We start from the raw sequence: 19,081 nt of genomic DNA, 5'->3' as shown, positions 1-19,081 counted from the left end.
AACATCGACCGTTGCTGGGGGTTTTTTTCACTAAATCGACTAAGGGTAGATATAGGAATAATATCCTGTCAAAAACTCAGAAAGGCCGGGTACTTTAAGGGAGTGAGGGTTAATTAAATGCGAGGTGGTGGAAAAAGTAGAAACATTTTACAATTTAAATTGTTTTAAAGGGTCGAAAATCGACCGTTACTGGTTGTTTTTTTCGCTAAATCGACTTAGCAGTTCATTCAGACATTTTCAGTAATTGTAGGTTATGGTTGTTGACTCATTTGCCATATCAATCATTATTGTATTTGTAATACCACTTATAAGGGTATCTAGATCCTTTATTTAATTTTGTTAACTATGACAACACTGCAGACATTTCGTATTTCAAGAAAATTTGACTTCTTTATATCAAAGGAGCGCCGACAATGATTATGGAACGCCGCGTGCCGGTGGCGGACGCACTTCTTTTTATGGAGTGTAGGATTAAGATAATAAATTAGGCCAGTCAGCTTTTGTCTTCGCCTATTTTTATATTTTTTAACGGTCGTTTTAACATGTAAATATAATCTCTTCAAACAGAAAAATTACAGTCATGTAATTCTCTTTTGCCTTGGTGTTGGTAATTCTAATTTCTTGGATATTTTACAAAGCTTTTACTTTGCTTGGAAAATCGTTATTATTGCAACCAACTTTATAAAATGTGCCAGTTACTTTGGCACGATTAAATACTTCACAGTTCATTCGCTTCTTGTACGTTGTTGTGCTAACTGGGAATTGCCTACTCGTTTCCCAAGTGTCCCAAGGGAGTTATTTCCAAATTGTTCATCTAAGAAAACTGTTTCTTATTCGCAATGTAAGTATGTTTGAGTAGAAATAAATTACAGTTTAGCATAAAGAAAGTTGAAAATATCACAAATTTGTAACTTATATCGGGTGTCCAGGAGAACACGGGGACATAACAGATTAACATTAAAAATCGTTTTTTTCTTGTGTCTGTTCAGTTGGGTAATTATTGTAAAACTTTTTAAATTGAAGTCGTAGAGCGTCTATAAAACTATTAAACTGAACTGGTCATGTTGAGGGTTGTGATCATAATTTTGATTTTTTATTAATTTTGGATTTTGTATGTACTTTCTACAAACTAATTGTAGTTTTATCATTCTTGAAAATTTTTTAAAAAGCTAAATAGACTGAAAACAATCAAGATGCCTGTTTCTTGTCGACGATAAAATTGCAAGATTGAAATTTAAACTAAAAGTTTTTAGTTTTCCAACTAAATCACCCTTACAGAGGAATAAAAATAACCATATTAACCTCTCTTGCTTTTTCTGGACACCCGGTATGTGGTTTTACACAAAACTCAAGATAGGTCGTTCTTATAGTGCAATGTTATTTTTTTTACAAAGTACCGAATTGTAAGCATTTGAATTTTTTAGGAATAGGATCAAGGAAGTCGAATTTCGACATTTTTGGGTTGCGTTCAATAGAGGAGAAATAAGTCCAGCGGCTGTACTTTCAGAGGTCGAGAGGGATTTATTTTCTTTTCACCCCGAGTATGCTCTGGTACACTGCGTGTCTGCCGACTTAAAAATGTCCAAGGGCATTGCACGAAAAATTAGGTAATTTTTGTGTTTGCTATCTCTTATTTTTATAGATACATTATTGCAGTTTTAACAACAGTTTTAGTACATTTTCGTGTAATTTACGGATGTGACCAGCAATTTTTATTTTGGTTTTTACTACAGGGTGAAATTGAAAAACTGTACTTATTTATAGACATTTACTTTAATAAAACTTGAAGTATTTTTTTATAATAAAAAAGGTGCGCACTACACACTATACGTTTTCTGTTTATGCTCACTAACAGTAACAGCTTTTTTGTGGTAGTATTGAGCGCTTTTTTTGGTTTGAGTAAAAGGACAAAATGTATCAGAGACAATATGAAAGGTGGGTTTATAAAATCAATAAAATAAAATAATTGTTGAAAGTTGCTGTTTGCTATGTCGTTGCGTTGCGTTTATAAAAAAAATAAATAATATATAAATAAGAGATAAGATAAAATAAGATAAGCTTGCGAACTTATTTTAACTTCCTTTTTTGTTAACCTTAAACACTAATTTTGATTGGTTCTGTTTTGAATAAATTAAAATTTTAAATCGGGAAGTCCTTTAAAAGCAATTATTTAAAAACAAATTAGGATTAAAGCAATTTATTTGCTGGACTTAAATTATTATTTTGGAAATCACGCTAGAAGACATACAACTACCTGTACTTCTTTTAGGGATGGCATCAGCTGAGGTAATAATAAATATCTGGTAGTTTCTCTATAGTAATTTTTATTTTGTTCTGTAAACCCTTTTCAACCACAGCAGATCATTTATATTATTAAATTATTTTTATTTTATTGGTTTTATAAACCCACCTGAAGTCGAGTTGTTTTCGGCTGAATAAATACCTGAATGTTTTATGTTTTATTTTATATTTTTAGGTCAAAATTTGGGGTTGGTGGTTTTACCCATTGGCCTCAGCAGGGCAAAGTGGGCTATGCACTTCTGCAGTTTTCCAAGGGTTTCAAAATAATTCATTTGATCACAAAGCCCAAATATTTCCACAAACCTAAATATTTGTACTTATGGAGGGCATTGGTAGATTAACGGCAGTTGTTACGTGAGTGCATCTCACGAAATTTAAAAAAAATTGTTATGCCAAAAATAGCGTGTGGATTAGATAAAAAAAATTATAAAATCGTGAGATGCATGATTGCTTTCATTTTCTACCAGTGCCCTATGGAAATTATAATTTGTAAATTTTAGTTTTATTTTTACTGTTTTCAAGATTCCCATGCTTTACACATAAACTTGTTTCACACTATAATGTATTATTTATTTTTGTTTTTTGGGCTTCGCGTCAAAGGTTATCTATTGTTTTATTTTTACAACCATTCACTGCAACAATAGTCGAAACATTTATGTCAATGTAATTGACAAAAAATCTTTCTCAGAATTCAAAATTACTATATAGTATCAGGTTGTTTATTTATTATAAGTTATTGTTTGCTGTGTTCTGCTGTTTTTTATTTTTCAGATTTCTTGAAGTTTTTCAGGTTCAAGACCGAACCTAAGTCAGTGGTCTTGTGTTGGGACGACTAGGTTAATGTTATTTTCTACTTAGTTAAAAATAGTGCAAAATTCCATTTTCCCAACAAACCTTTTTGATGCGGTGAGACGCAAAGCCCAAAAATCGAAAATAAATGAATAACTCTCCTCAACCAACTTATAGAACATAGCTCCAACAATTTATTATGTTTATATTTCAATAATATACAGGGTGTCTTAGAAATAAGTACCGTAAATTTAGGGATAAACTGAGCTGGCCCAAATATGAAAAAAGTTAAAATATACGTGGATCCGAAAACTCTTCGTTTTCGAGATATAGAGAGTCAAACACTCTAAAAAATACAAAACTATAAACTTCTGCAAAACCGTCTCATCAATTTAACTCAAACTTTGTGGGTAGTGAAGGTTGTTTATTTTCAATAATTTTATATATTTTTTAAATACATTTATTTGTTTTATTCTATTTATTCTTTATTTATAATTACATGTATTTCTGAGATACCCTGTATTTTTATATTTTATTAGGAAAATAAGTGTGTTTGTGTCATTTCATACAAACTTTTATTGAACAATTAGTTTTATAAAATGATGAGTCAATAGAGCCCGTTTATGTGCCTGATTTTATGTACAATTGTAACTGGATTATACAGGGTGGACCATAAGTAATGGGACATAGAGCTACAGCATATTCCTGACATCAAAATAATACGATTTAGCGAAATTGTTCTATACCGAAAATTAATATTAAGAAAGATACAGGGTGTGAAAGTTGAAATTTTATTTTTGTTTTTTTATCATATCTTCACGGTCGTTTGATATAAATTACTGAAAGTTGGTATAAAGGGGTTTTGGCAGGCGTTAAATACGATGCTTTCATTTGTTTTGTAGTAGCTGATAGGGGGCGCTAGCTGCAACCATATCCGTTCCTTCAAGAGACTCTAACTTTTTTTTACGGAACTGAAACGACCATATGCTCTCAAAACATGATTCTAAGATGTTTTCTATGTAAAAAAGGTATACTTGTTGTAAGTCTTAAAAGTTGACTGTTTTCGAGTTATTTAATGTTTTATTATTGCATGCATTGTCGTATGTTAATACGATATGTGCTGTATACCCTTAAGTTACACACATAACAGTTTCTGTATGTAAATTTGACCGTTTAAAAAATGTTTGTAAACTCTAAAATAAAGCTAGTTGTTATGAACGCCCTTTTTGTTTTTGTATCAAATCCTAATTAGAATTTAAAAAAAAATAGTAATTAAAATCTGCTGTACATGTAAATGCATGCAATAATAAAAGATTAAATAACTCGAAAACGGTCGACTTTTAAGACTTACAACAAGTATACCTTTTTTACGTAGAAAACATCTTAGAATCATATTTTGAAGTCATATGGCCGTTTCAGTTCCGTAAAAAAAAGTTTGAGCCTTTTGAAGGGACGGAGATGGTTACCGCTAGCGCCCCCTATCAGCTACTACAAAACAAATGAAAGCATCGTATTTTACGCCTGCCAAAACCCCTTTATACCAACTTTCAGTAATTTATATCAAAAGACCGTGAAGATATGACAAAAAATCTAAAATAAAATTTCAACTTTCACACCCTGTATCTTTCTTAATATTAACTTTCGGTATAGGACAATTCAGCTAAATCGTATTATTTTGATGTCCGGAATATGCTGTAGCTCTATGTCCCATTACTTATGGTCCACCCTGTATACATTTAAAAATAAAACAAAAACCTACGATGTTTTCAATTTGTCAATGACGTTGAGAATTACTTTATTTTACTAGTACTATTAGGTCTACTAGTTTTTATTAGGTTAAGTTAGGTATTATTGTAACTCGTATTGGGTGTTTCAACCACGGAGTATAGCACTCATAACAAAAATAATTGTAAAGTAGGCGTCGTGACATAAGATGACAATGTAATAGAAAAGTTTGACCCTTACACTTTGACTCTTGCCATATACGCCCCACAAAAAAGACGCCAACAATGACAATTATACCTTCACTAAAACTGATGTTTGAAAATAATAATTAATGTTATAAAGATTTGTGTAAAAGTATAAATTATTTGTCAGTAGTACAGCATCTAACGAAGTATGGTTAAATAAAATACTGTTTTAATTTTAGTGTATTGTGTCAGTTTTGTTTGGTTTTTTTAGGCGAACCAGCCAAATTGGAAGGTAAGGACAATCCTGACTGGGTTCCTTCTGTAAATAAGGGATATATATTATTACCAAAACCCAAAATGTACAAAGTGTATAGCGGCATGTTCAAGCAGTTAAGCGTTAAACAAAACGTCTCATAATAGTAAGTTTTTGTACAAAAGTTATAATTTATCTGTAATAAGACCTTTATATAGGAAGATGAGCATGAAGGTGAGAGAACACATTAGCTATGAACATGGACAGGAAACCCACTGCAGGTCCATCTACAGAAGTATCTGTATCTTACTTGGAACAACTTCAACAAATTGATGACAATAGTTAACTGAAAAGTGAACAAAATGCTGTGTATAAATTGTCTATCAGAAGATCTGAATTTTGCAAATCAAAAAATTATACATTGCAAGAAAAACTAAAATCGTCTGGCTTGTCAGAAGAGTCATTTAAAGATAATGATTCAAAAACATTATATTTTACAGGCTTTCCAAAAGCACAGATGATGTTTTTAATTTTAAACAGTGTCTCTCCCTACATATCATCTAAATGTACTCTGCTTCCTTTTAAACAGTTTATTAAACACCAGGAGATCTGGACAACATAGGAGATCCTGTATATGCTGAATACTTCACTACTTTTCCATGTGGATGAGAAAATACAACTTTTATGAAGAAATTGATCTAAGCGAAGAACAAATTACCCACTAAGAAGATTGCAACATATCAATCAAGTTGAAGAGTGAAATTGTGTGCAATGGGTTCAACTACTTAGATTAGAACAGTGAATAAAAAAGCAAGTTTTAAGGTCAGTATATTGATTTTACTGAAATTAACATTCAAATAAAAACCAATGCAGTTTTCATAATTGTTTTGTGTTTAATAATTATCATTATACACTTTAGTAAACGGGCATTGCTCAACATTGAGTTAATATGTATTATACAATGTCTTTGTAAAGTATGTACTGCATAAATTTGATGAAATGGAAGGGATTAAGCCTAGTTTATAAAACAAAATTTAATTTTAGTATTAGTAATAACTGAATTCACTTAAAAAGCTAAATTTTTTATGGCTAATACTAAAATTAAATCTTTTTGCCTTTTTCGCACCTGCAGTATGGTAGTATGGTTAACCTGGCATTGACAAATGAATATTATCACAAAAGTGATTTTGGTGTTTTTAGATACATGATTTTATTAACATTTTTGTTTTTGTTTTGGGTTCCGGCTTAAAGAAAAAGGATTGCAGCTACAAGCTACAACTTTTTATTTAATATTTACTATTTATGTACTGGCACTTGTCAGTCTATATGTCATGTAATAACTTCCATAGACTTATTGTGGGATTGCATGGGGGCAATCGATTGTTTTCTCGTAATTTATAAAATATGAACTCGTGGACTGTATCAACTTTATTGTTTGGAAGATAACAAAAACATTAGTAGTAAGTTACAAAATGGAGCACCACGTTTTGTTTACAAGTTAACTTCGAAAGGCAAAATCGTTCTCACTAATAAAAATAGATCGGTCGCGAGTCGCGGACGGCCAGACGCTTCGTCAGATTTACAATATTGTCAGTGTTGCCACGTAGGGCTCATTTTATTAGATTCTGACCTCAACACTTATCATTAATCACCTTCAATTTTTACAGTGAATACTAATACTTAAACTAAATTTTGTTCTATAAAGTGGGATTTACTTTTTGCAAACACACTTAGAGCCTTATTTTTATAGGAGGTTTTGGATTCTACAAACAATTTTTAACATATTTCAGGCAACATACTCCATACTGATATTCAATTGTTTTTAAAGTAATGTCAAAAACAATTTTTAAAAATGTCATCAATAATTTTTGGGGATGTTAATCTGATTTATTGGAAAATTATTGGTTTCAAATTATCAATATTTACAGGACAATTGTGGTACAACTTGCATGGAACAATACTTAGAATTGTTTGTTTCTAGAATCAAAATTATACAATAATAAAGAAGTGTTGCCATTTAAAAGATCAAAAATATTTTAAATACCCAGTTTTTGGGTCTTGTATAATTCCAATTCATACAACACAAGCAGCGGTTATTAAAATTAAAAACATAGGGCTCAGAGAATTTTTGTGAAAAGTTAGTCTTTTTAATTTTATTATTATAGGCAGTGTGCATGTTACAAAAGCACTGTGTGTAATGTTATCTAAATGCATGTTTGAAGGAACAGTAATAATCTAATTCATATAAGTGTCAATTCTTCAGATCAAATGATGGGTATGAAATTACTTATATAATACAACATTTGCTTATCTAGTACCATGATTGTAAAGCAAACAAACAGGGTGTTACAAATTCGATGCATTAGCATTGCTATCTCAGAAAGTATAGTTGATAGAGCTTTAGTGAAATGGAGGCAAAGTTGTGAATTTTATTGCTAAATAATTTGGTTAAAAAAATTCAAAAAAGTTTCATTACATCGGGAGATATGCGACAAAAACCGGAAAACTCAAATTTCTATTTTATTTTTTTACCATTTTGATCAATGGCACCTACTGGAAGCACTTTTTTATGCTCTTCAAGAAAATAGTTTTTTTTATTAACTTAAAATTTTCAAATACGGACCTGAACTTTTTATTTCGTTTTTTAGTAGCCACAGACCTTCTGAAACTAATGATGTGTCACACTTGTCAAAAAAAATATATATTATTGTGTATTATGTACTTGGTACTTAAGGATTTTAAAAAAAATTAAGTCCTTGAAATTGATATGTTTTCATAATGAGTAGATAATTTAGTTTGATATAATTTAATAATTAGGTTTAGTACTCCTTCGAAAAAGAGAGAGATATGGTACTTCTCATGCATTAAAAAAATGTTCTTGATTAATTATTTACTTTTTTAGATACTCACATGTTTGAATTTGAGGTTGAGTGTTGATGAAACAGTTTAAACTTTATTTTTAGTGTTAAAACGAGCAAAACTTAATTATTGAATCATATCAAACTAAATTATCTACTAATTATGACAACATATGAATTTCAAATGCATATTTTTTCAAAAAACCAAGTACGTAAGTCAATTAGATATAATTTTTTTAAATGTGTGCCACATCATTATTTTAGGGAGGTCTGTAGCTACTAAAAATCGAAATCAAAAGTCCAAGTCCGTATTTGAAAATATTAATGATGGTATCTAAAAAACGAAACGTCGTAGCTAAATACCAACATTATTTTCTTAAATAGCATAAATAAGTGCCTCTAGTAGGTGCCATTGATTTTCTAAAATAATCAATAATAAAGTGGTAAAAAAATGAAATAGAAATTTGACTTTCTTGGTTTTTGTTGGATATCTCCGGATGTAATAAAAAAAATTCAATTTCTTTTTACTAAATTATTTAGCAATAAAATACGCATCTTTGCCTCCATTTAACTAAAGCTTTATCAACTATAGTTTCTGAGATAGAACTGTTAATTCATCGAATTTGTAACACCCTGTATTTGTGCAGCTGCAATGTATTTTTTCAACAATCCAGTACTTAATGAAGTTGAATTTTTTGATATTTTGATTATTTGAGCTTAACATTTTCCATAAATATGGTCTCAGATGGAAAATAGTGCGTACATTCTGTGAAACTAGATTTCTAGTTTCTACTGTTCAATGTAAAAAATAATATAAAAAGTTTTAAGTGCATATTGTGCAGCCTGAGCACCCTAGTGCGACGTCCCACGGCTTATCACTTTGAGGAAACAAATTCAGCTGATTAAGCCATCTTCCATCTGTGGTTATGTCAACTAAAGTTCGAATTTGTCACTTTGCTTTTGGTTTTATTATGTTATGTCAAACAGATTCCCATGCAGCTAAAATAGTTATATTTTTAATTTTAATACGATATTTCAATAATAGTTCAAAATTATACACCAAAATCAAGTAAATGTATATTTTTTGAAGGACATAGAGCCTGCTGGTCTAAGTAAGATGCATCATTAATACACATTTTTCTCGTCTGGTATTTTTTAAGTATAGTTCAAGTAGCAAATTAGGCCTATCTAACAGATCTGTATCTGGTATATGCTGAATACTTCACTACTTTATCATGTGGGTGAGAAAGCATAACTTTTATAAAGAAATTGACTTAAACAAGGCTCAAATTACCCACTAAGAAGTACTACATTAGAACAGTGCATAAAAGAGCAAGTTTTAATGTTAGTTAACTATTTTTACTGAAATTGACATTAAAATGAAAAGCATTGCAGTTTTCATTATTGTTTTACGTTAACACACTAATCTCAACAATAATCATCATTATTTACTTTGGTAAATTGCATTATTGAACGTCAAATCAATATGTATTATATTTAGTGTCATCTAAAAGCATGTTTAAACTATTAGGAATAATGAGGTAGTTTGCAGTGAGTACAAATGATGAATTCAAGACACCGCTTGTATGAGACATTTTCTATCTTATGAGTACTATGATTATAAAGCAAATACCTTTGTGTAGTTGCAGTGTTTTTAAAACCAAGTAAATTCTTCTGAATTTTTAGATAATTTGATTATTCAAGCTATTCCCTTTCTATAAATAATATCTCATATAGACAGGAATTAACAATAAAGGTGATTTGATTATTTTAATTAGAGTAAACTATTTGGGTAGCTACAAAAAGCATCTTGTAAAACTGTGACAGTCCAAATTTTCTTTGTTTTCTAATGTAACACCTTGTATATTATTGAATTTTTGAATTCATTGATCAGGAAGACTTGTTACATCTAGTGCGCACCGTTTTGTGATCTTTGTTTTTTATAAGCTATGTGATAATGTCAGTTTTAATTTAAGCTGGGCAATTTTTTTTTAAACAAAAATTAGAAATGTTTTATTTTTGTTTTGACTATGCAGGGTGGTGCATAATTCGTAGCAGATAAAATATTGGTATTTTTAAATAGAACCACATTTTTTAATACATTTTAAATTCTACATTTAATTCTAAAACTTACAAATTCGATGCATTAGCATTGCCATCTCAGAAACTATTGTTGATAGAGCTTTAGTTAAATGGAAGCAACGATGCGCATTTTTTTACATAATAATTTGGTAAAAAAAATTTAAAATTTTTTATTACATCCGAAGTAAATTCCAAAATAATCATTAATAAAGTGGTAAAAAACGAATAGAAATTCGACTTTTTCGGTTTTTGTCGGAAATCTCCGGATGTAATAAAAAGTTTTTGATTTTTTTTTAAAGGGGGGTTAGGTATTCAGCTGAAATCAATTAAAACACGTTGACGTTTTTTATGTTCTTGTCGTAATATTGTCACGTTTACTTTATGAGCCCTTCTGGGTACATGGATTCATAAGCCAAGGACTTAGCATTTTCTGGCGGCTGGCTTGATCACTTTCGCGAAACTTATAGATTAACTTTACCCAAGTGTTACTTCAAGACCGATTTCTAAAATTACACTGTAAATTGTTGTCCTATTTGGGTTTATTTAAACCAATCCGATAATTAGTCATTATTCATAACTGCGCGTAGCGATGAATCGAATTTGTCTTATCGCTCGCGAATTAGTTGCTTTCTTCGCAAAATGCATAAACAACTATATGTTCAAGGTGATTATTACACCGACAATATTAATTTTTTCATTTATTTATCTTTATTCGTTGGTAGGTACCTACATCACAATAACAACATTCAATATTTTTATTTTTATTGCATGTAACCATTTTTATCTTATAGGGAAAATTAAACTGATATCTGTTCTTGAATTTTAAGAATTTGCGCAATAAAAATTCAGACGCAGATAACAGAATAAAATCCTTGGGCCCTGTAAAAATAAGTACACAGCTCAGCATGTGGAGCTTTATTATACAGTATAGTTGTTGCTTTGTTTCAAAATTATGCTTCCATTTCATTTCGTATTTTATGCATTACTCGGTCTCTACTGAACAATGTCTGGTCTTATTGAGATATTATTCCGAATTAGCTAAATCAGCAAATTCCATGGTTTTAAGCATGGTGCACTCATTAACCTTTGGGAAAAATGTCTAACCTAACCTAACCTAACCTAACCTAATATGACAAGTGTTCAAGTTCCACAATTTGCTAGTCTCACCATTTCACTGTACTAGTGGGAAGGATGTTGAATTGTAATGTCACGAAGGATAATAAATCAAATTTATTACTTGAGCGGAAACATTAAAATTGTGGAATGCGGTCAGAGTGCAACTGCAATTAAGATGCATTTGCTGAATTGCGAAATATGTGGAATGTTTTCCAGGTACCGAGGGTCGAGAGGTCGTCACGAGTTGTCAGCTAGACGAGGCCAGGTCTGGAAATTTTGATTGGTGGAACCAGTGTCTGGAATGCTATAAAAAGGAGGTTGTACCCTAGAGAGGGGTTCAGTCCAGTTCTTTCCATCAGTCCAGTTTTGCTGTGCACCACGTCGGAGAAGGCAGTACCTAGCCAGAAGACTCCGCTCACGCCACAGAATGTAGTCGTCCTGAATTCTGCAACCCGCACCGGGTTTATAAATTAATTAAATAGTAAACCATCTCTTAAATTATAATGAATCGCGAGTGCCAAACCCTCCAGGAAGCTGCCCTCATAATTGTTTAACTAATGTAAGTACAGATTTGTTATTGTAATATTTTGTGCATGTAAAAGGTATTGTTTAAAGTGTTACTTTGGGAATTATGTTTGAAGGTTTTATTCCGATTCGCTAAGTTGATAAACCAACCATCTTGTCAATTAGTTTTAACTGTCATTTAGTTATTAAATTATACTTTCCTACCAAGTGGTTTGATTCTACCTCTGAAACAAGATCTCGGTAAAGGCGTTTATTAAAGTAATAAACGCACGTCTCGTTTAACTTGTTGGGCCAAAAGGGCTTTACAATTTAAACGTGACATTTGGTGGAGGCGCCGATTTTGTGTCAGAATGACATTTGGTAGAATTTGCCATATTTCAGAACGCCGTTTGGTAGAGTTGTTTTAGGTAGATGAAAAACACTGTTAAAAAAAAAGTGAATTTTTAAACCAGAAAAAAATATTTTTGATTTTTCTTATCGTGAGTGAAAATTACCTCTTTAAAACAAAAATATAATTTTTCTTTTTGCATAATTAATTTTGTCCTACATTGTCATTTTGAATAGTTGTTTGCTAAATTGTTAAAAGCAAGTCAGTATTACTGAAACGATCGTGTTTGATCGATTAGTTGGATCGTGTCTTATGTTAAAAAAGTCAAGAAATTATTGGCTAATATAACTTTACGTACAGCACTGGCCGAACAAAAAGCTCCGGCCATCCCTAAATTTACGTGTCCACCTACGTTTAATCCATCAAGTGATTGCCCCATTACATTTTTAAATAAATATGAAAAGTCCGCAAGATTAAACAACTGGACTTATTCTTTAAAGATTTCATATTTTAATAATTATTTGGACGGACCAGCACAAGTTTGGTATCAAAAATATGTAAATGATCCAAAAAATGTTTTGAATACTTGGGCAATAATTCGAACAGATTTTTTAAAAGAATTCGCAGGTGACCAGCCATTTCGTAAACTAAAATTTAGATTAAACACGCGTAAACATCGGGACAATGAAGACATTAAATCTTATTATTATGACTTACGTACTTTGGCAAATGAAATTAACCCGGACATGTCTTTTGAAACTTTTAGAGATTATTTTGAAAATGGTTTACACCCATCCTACTATGAAATGTATTACTTGCTGAGTTCAGGTAATCAAAATTTTAATGACTTAAAGCAACTAGTGTTAAAGCTGAGTGACATTAAAGAGAGAACCCTGGTGAATCAGATGACACGTGACACGGCACTGCTTTCCGTGTCCGATGCGTTAAATAACGAGAATCAAATAGTCAGGAGCGGACCAGGAAATACAACAAATTTTCCACGCAGAGATGGCAATCTAAATAGAAATCGAGTCTATTATAATAGTAATAACACAAGGAGAAATTTCGTAGATAACAGGAATGTCACCAGTAACGGTCCGAACAGGAATTTTGTCAATTATCGTGGAAATTTTACAAGAAATATGCCACCAAGGAACAATGCCGTTAATAATGGTTCAAATAATGGCAATCAACGGCCATATTACCAAAATCGGAATATGCAAGGGAATAGAAATAATGCGTACAGAGGTCTAAACTATGGAAACAAAGCACCTTACCGAAATCAAGGTAATAGCTATTTACCGAATACAAGAACACACGATGGACGCATTAGATGCATTAATTGCAAAAGAATTGGGCATGCATCGTGCAACTGGAATGCAAACAGTTCCAGAAATAATTCAGATAACCGTCGAAATGATCGGGTATATCAAAACCCAAACGAAAGAGGACAATTTCGTCAATAGGAAGCCCTAACGAGATTGTCCACCTGTCATCAAAGGGCGTCAAAGGAGGGTTATTGTATGTGCATTTAAAAGTAAATAATCAAGAAAATGTAAATGTAACATGTATTCTTTGGAAAATGATGTTGTAATTAATTACTTTAATGTAACTAATTACGGCAGGCAGTTACCCTCTTACACCTATTGGAAATTCACAAGTGACGATTGAAATAAATAATAAAGAGGTATGCGTTGAAGCATTAGTGGTTAAAAATTTGTCCAAAGCTCTAATTTTGGGACATAACTTTTTGACGACGACAAAGTCAGTCATTGACTATAATAACAATAAAGTGACATTGCAGCATGGTTCGGACAAATTGATCATAAATTTTGGGGATTATAATTCAGCTGAAGAATGCGATCCACAGCAAGATTTGTTCGTAAACATAGCAAACGAACCAACAGTAAATTCCCTGAAAATTACCGTCGCCGGCGATTACGTGTTGAAACCCGGGAATGATATAGTTACCCGATTGAACTTGAACCTACAACCATCTGACTTAGCGGAATATTGTTTTATTGAGAAAGATAGTTTTTTACGACCGAGAGGTCTTATTTGCGTAGGATTACCGTTTTTGCAGAATGGACATTTTTATATTAAGCTTAAAAATGTCGGTCATCGTAGAATTTTTGTAATAAAGAATTCCACGATTGGTAATCTCGAGAAAACGATTAAAACGGACATGACAAAAATTCCAGTTTGTTGTATTAATGAAACCGAAAATGATGAAGAAATAATTACCATGAATGACCATAATCTAAGTAATATAGCAAACTTAGGATTACAGAATAAATTGCGAACCCTACTTGCCCCCTTGTCCCTAGAGACGTTTTTTCAAAAACACCAAAATATATGGGGAGAACGGATGTAATTGAACACGAAATTGACGTAGGAAATGTTAAACCTATAAAACAAAAACCTTACAGAGTAGCACAAAAAGAAAGAGAAATAATAGATACGCAAATAAGGAAAATGGAACAGTACGATATAATAAGACAAAGTAACTCGCCCTGGGCAAGTCCCGTCGTATTAGTAAAGAAAAAGTCTGGAGAGACGCAGTTTTGTGTTGATTATCGCAAGTTAAACAATGTAACAGTGAAAAATTCGTGGTCAGGATCTAATATTGAGGATATTTTGACTTACTTAGGAAACGCCCAGTATTTCTCATCGTTAGACATGTATTCAGGTTATTGGCAGGTCAAAGTAAAAGAAGAAAGTAAGCCACTTACTGCCTTTACGGCGCCAGGTCACGGATTATGGGAATTTAATGTAATGCCTTTTGGGTTGTGCAATGCCCCGGCAACATTCCAACAGTTAGGGGATGTAGTGTTTAGAGATTTAAAATGGAAAGAAGTTTTAATTTACATGGACGACATTATAATTTTTTCTGAAACAACAGATGAACATTTGGAAAAATTACGTAAAGTTTTCGATAGACTTCGAAGTGCAGGCCTAACGTTAAAACTTAAAAAATGTGAATATCTAAAAGGAAAAATTGATATTCTTGGTTATACAATTTCAACAGATGGAATTTTTCCTGATAAATCAAAATTAATTTCAATTGAAAATTTTCCAAGGCCAAAAAATGTAAAAGGTGTACAAAGCTTTTTAGGACTTTGTAACTATTACCGGAAGTTTATAGAAAATTTTGCAAAAATTGCACGCCCCTTGCATGATCTGACAAAGAAGCAGAATAAATTTTATTGGCAGGACATACATGACATAGCGTTTAAAACACTAAAACAGAAATTGATTAGTGAACCAGTGTTGGCACATTTTCAGCCAAACAAAGGGTGTGAATTAAGGGTAGATGCATGTAAAGATGGACTAGGAGCTATATTGTTGCAGGAAGACACAGAACATAAGTTACACCCTATTGCTTACGCAAGCAGAAGTCTTAGCAAAGCGGAGAAAAATTATTCCATAACTGAATTAGAAGGATTGGCGGTTATATGGGCACTTTCATACTTAAGACCTATACTTAAACCTGTAAAAATCGTAACTGATCATCATGCTTTGTGTTGGCTAAAGACATTGAAAGATGCCACAGGTCGTTTAGCCAGGTGGTCATTAAAACTGTCAGAATTTGATTACACGGTGTGCCATAAATCAGGGATTGCGCACAAACACGCTGACTGTGTAAGTAGATATCCGGTACTGCAACCAGATACGGACAAACACGATGTTGAAGAAATACCAACATTTATTTTGGATACTCGTAATATTGAGGAGTTACAGAAGAAAGATGAAAAAATTTTCCAAATAATAATGACAATCAAAAACCCGGAAGATGCTACAATTGGTTTACGTAAGCAGGCAAAAAACTTCAGGATTGAATCAGGAATTTTATACCGAGTAAATCCGAATGATTTAGGTCGAGATAAGCTATTAGTAATACCGCAACAGTTAGTGGGAGAAATTTTGTATTCTCACCATTCGGAACCGCTGAGTGGTCATTTAGGAATAGCAAAAACACTATCAAAAATTAAGCAACGGTATTATTGGCAAGGGTTGCAAAAAGATGTTGAGAAATTTGTTAAGGGTTGTCAAGATTGTCAAGGTAGGAAAGGTCAGCAAAATCAAAAGCCGATAGGATTTTTACACCCAATTCCTGTCGGAACACCATTTGAAAAGGTGGGAATTGACCTTTTAGGCCCTTTCCGCCGAAGTAGCAATGGTAAAACCATGATAGTGGTAGCAACAGACTATGCAACACGTTGGGCAGAAACTGAGGCGTTACCGAGTGGAAAAGCAGGGCCCGTAGCAAAATTTATTTTGGAAAAAATAATTACGAGACATGGAGCGCCTAAGGAGTTATTAAGTGACAGAGGAAAAGTGTTTCAATCAGAATTGGTGACAAATCTATGGAAAGAAATGGGCACTACAAGTCAATTTACAACGGCATATCACCCAGCAACAAATGGTCTTACGGAGCGATTTAATAAGACTCTTGCAAATATGTTGGCAATGTACACCAACACAAATCAGTCAAATTGGGACCAATACTTACCACATGTAACTTTTGCCTATAATTCAGCGAAACAAGACAGCACGCAGTTCTCGCCCTTTATGTTAGTATATGGACGAGAACCTGTTTTACCAACTGAAGCGAACATTATGCCGCATACTGAATCTCTTGATAGCAATCAAATTAGGGAAACTAGTCTGGCAATACGTAATTTTGCTGCTGACAACATAAAAAGACGACAAAACATAGATAAACTTCGTTATGATTGTAAACATCGGCATATGGAATTTAATGAGGGTGACCAAGTGAAAGTTTTCACCCCGATAAGGAAAGTTGGGAAAAGTGAAAAATTGCTGCTTAGGTGGTTCGGACCTTATTATATAAGACGAAAGAAGTCAGACGTGGACTATGAGATACAGAAGGGCAGATCAGATAAAGCAAAAAGAGAAGTTGTGCACGTAAGCAGAATATTACCCTATTATGATCCCTGGACCCCAGAATGCACGCCTTTATAAGAGGACAAGATGGGAAAGACACACGAAAGAGACAACTTTGAACAACTAAAGAGTATATTAAAATATATATATATAAAAATAAAAAAAAAACTTAATAATAATTGAAATTAATGGTGCAATTGGCACCACTAATTATTATGGTGGCTCCATGCCCAGGGGCAGGAGCCTCCCTATCAGCGGGCTGCGGCGGGGCAGTCCCGTTCCCCGTAGCAGGCTCATCGGCTTTGGCCGGGGGTGTCGCTGGTCTGGACGGGTCAGGGGACCCCCACGGGTTGCTTAGCTGCGAATCTCGTCCGCTGGTCATGCGAGCTGCAACGGCAGCCCAAGACACGTAGGGCGGCGATACGCCACCCACGCGCGCACTGTCCGGAGTTGGGGTGAAGCGTGGAGGTGAATTGTCTATGAAATAGGAAAAAAAAAACGTGAGGTTACATACCCTACGAGTAATGAGCTAAAGAGGACAGATCAACTTACCGCCCATGACTATTTAAACAATCTGGAAACACAAACTGGAAAAACAAAGGGAAAAACGAAAATTTCGCTGCAGTAGAAACAACGTCGGTCACTCACGCTCACAGAGAAAGTGACTGGAGACGAAAAAATAAAGGAGCGCTTCGTCCATAAAATGACAAAACTGCTGTGAATGCAGTGCCGCATAAGTAAAATAAATAAACGATAATAAGGCACCGTCTATCCCTAACTGACATAAATATTGTAACACTTTGTATACAAAGTAATAATTTTGTTGAAGTGAAAATATTACGTTTGTTGGGTACAAACTTCACATACCGAGTTGTACCTAAATTTGAAGTTACTGAGCTCAGGGATTTTTATTCTCTTATCCGCGTCTGAATTTAATGGCCAATTGAAAGATTCACGAACGGATATTAGTCTAATTTTCCGCAGTAACGCCAAAAGTGTGTAAAATGATTATCTAAGCGCGCGTGTTACAAGTTATTTGCCTACAATGAGGAAAATGATATAATTAAAATGGCATACTTAAACAAAAAATACGAGGGACGTTAAATATATCGGGAAATGCCGTAGGTGCCGAACAAGTAAATACTTGAATAAATATAAATGTCAGGGGTATGTGATATTGGGGGATAGACAGATTAAAATAACGAGTTTTCGTTTTATTTAAGTGTTGGATATTTTTGAATACCAGCATAATGTATTAGGTCGAAACAAATGCATCAATAATATGCGACCGCACGCTGATACAAGCGTTACCCTGACCTACGTCAAAACCGCTGCCAAGACGAAATGAACCGAGTATAGGTTGCTTACACCACTTAGGTGCATTTCAGACCATGGGGTCGTTGGACAACCATAAATTTTATTTTGTGTTTACGTTTTGATAATTTACTTTTTTGTTTTTGTTTACAGATAATCTAGGGGAGAAGCAATCAAACGTTATCGTCAATTTAGCTTTGTTTTTGGATAAATAAAATATTTCTCCGCACGGATTTGAAATAAAATTAGAATGTTAATGTTCCAGTTTTTACAGCAATTTAGTTGATATGGAAATTGGGACATTAGTTAAACATATGCAAAAGTTATTTCAATCGGTTCGAAGTATACCAGTGAATAAAATTCACTCGGGTAAAGGTTATTGATTTAATTGAGATATAAAAGAAATATGCGCGTAATATTATATATTATTATCTGTTGTTATTAAGCCTTAAGTAGCACATACTAACCTTTTGTCTTATATTTCATGTAACACTGAGGACTATGTAAGAGGGAAGGAGACTATGATGAGCCATTATTGTTATTGGAACTCACGATGGGCCTGTACGTTGATACGAAGGTCCAAGCTAGCCGAATCATCGATTGAATAATCGACCCACACCACAAACATTTATGGAACAGTGATCACAATGGTGTTCAGTGATGTGAGATGCGAAGTTTGGCTCATAGGACTAAGCCT

General features: G+C 33.0%; 1 long non-coding RNA gene across 1 annotated transcript; it reads left to right on the top strand.

Moving 5' to 3' along the window:
- Positions 1 to 723: 723 nt before the first annotated feature.
- On the top strand, positions 724 to 6,876 carry LOC145735595 (uncharacterized). The gene is made up of 4 exons (XR_014179706.1): positions 724 to 841; positions 1,425 to 1,607; positions 5,272 to 5,419; positions 5,472 to 6,876. It is a non-coding gene; the product is annotated as an uncharacterized LOC145735595 (long non-coding RNA).
- Positions 6,877 to 19,081: the final 12,205 nt, after the last annotated feature.

This window comes from Ips typographus, linkage group LG11, assembly GCF_016097725.1.
Source record: "Ips typographus isolate SLU linkage group LG11, UJ_Ityp_2.0, whole genome shotgun sequence".
In the NCBI taxonomy this organism is placed as follows: Eukaryota; Metazoa; Arthropoda; class Insecta; order Coleoptera; family Curculionidae; genus Ips; species Ips typographus.
Note: the sequence above shows the minus strand (reverse complement) of the source record. Positions and strands in the feature narration are given on the sequence as shown.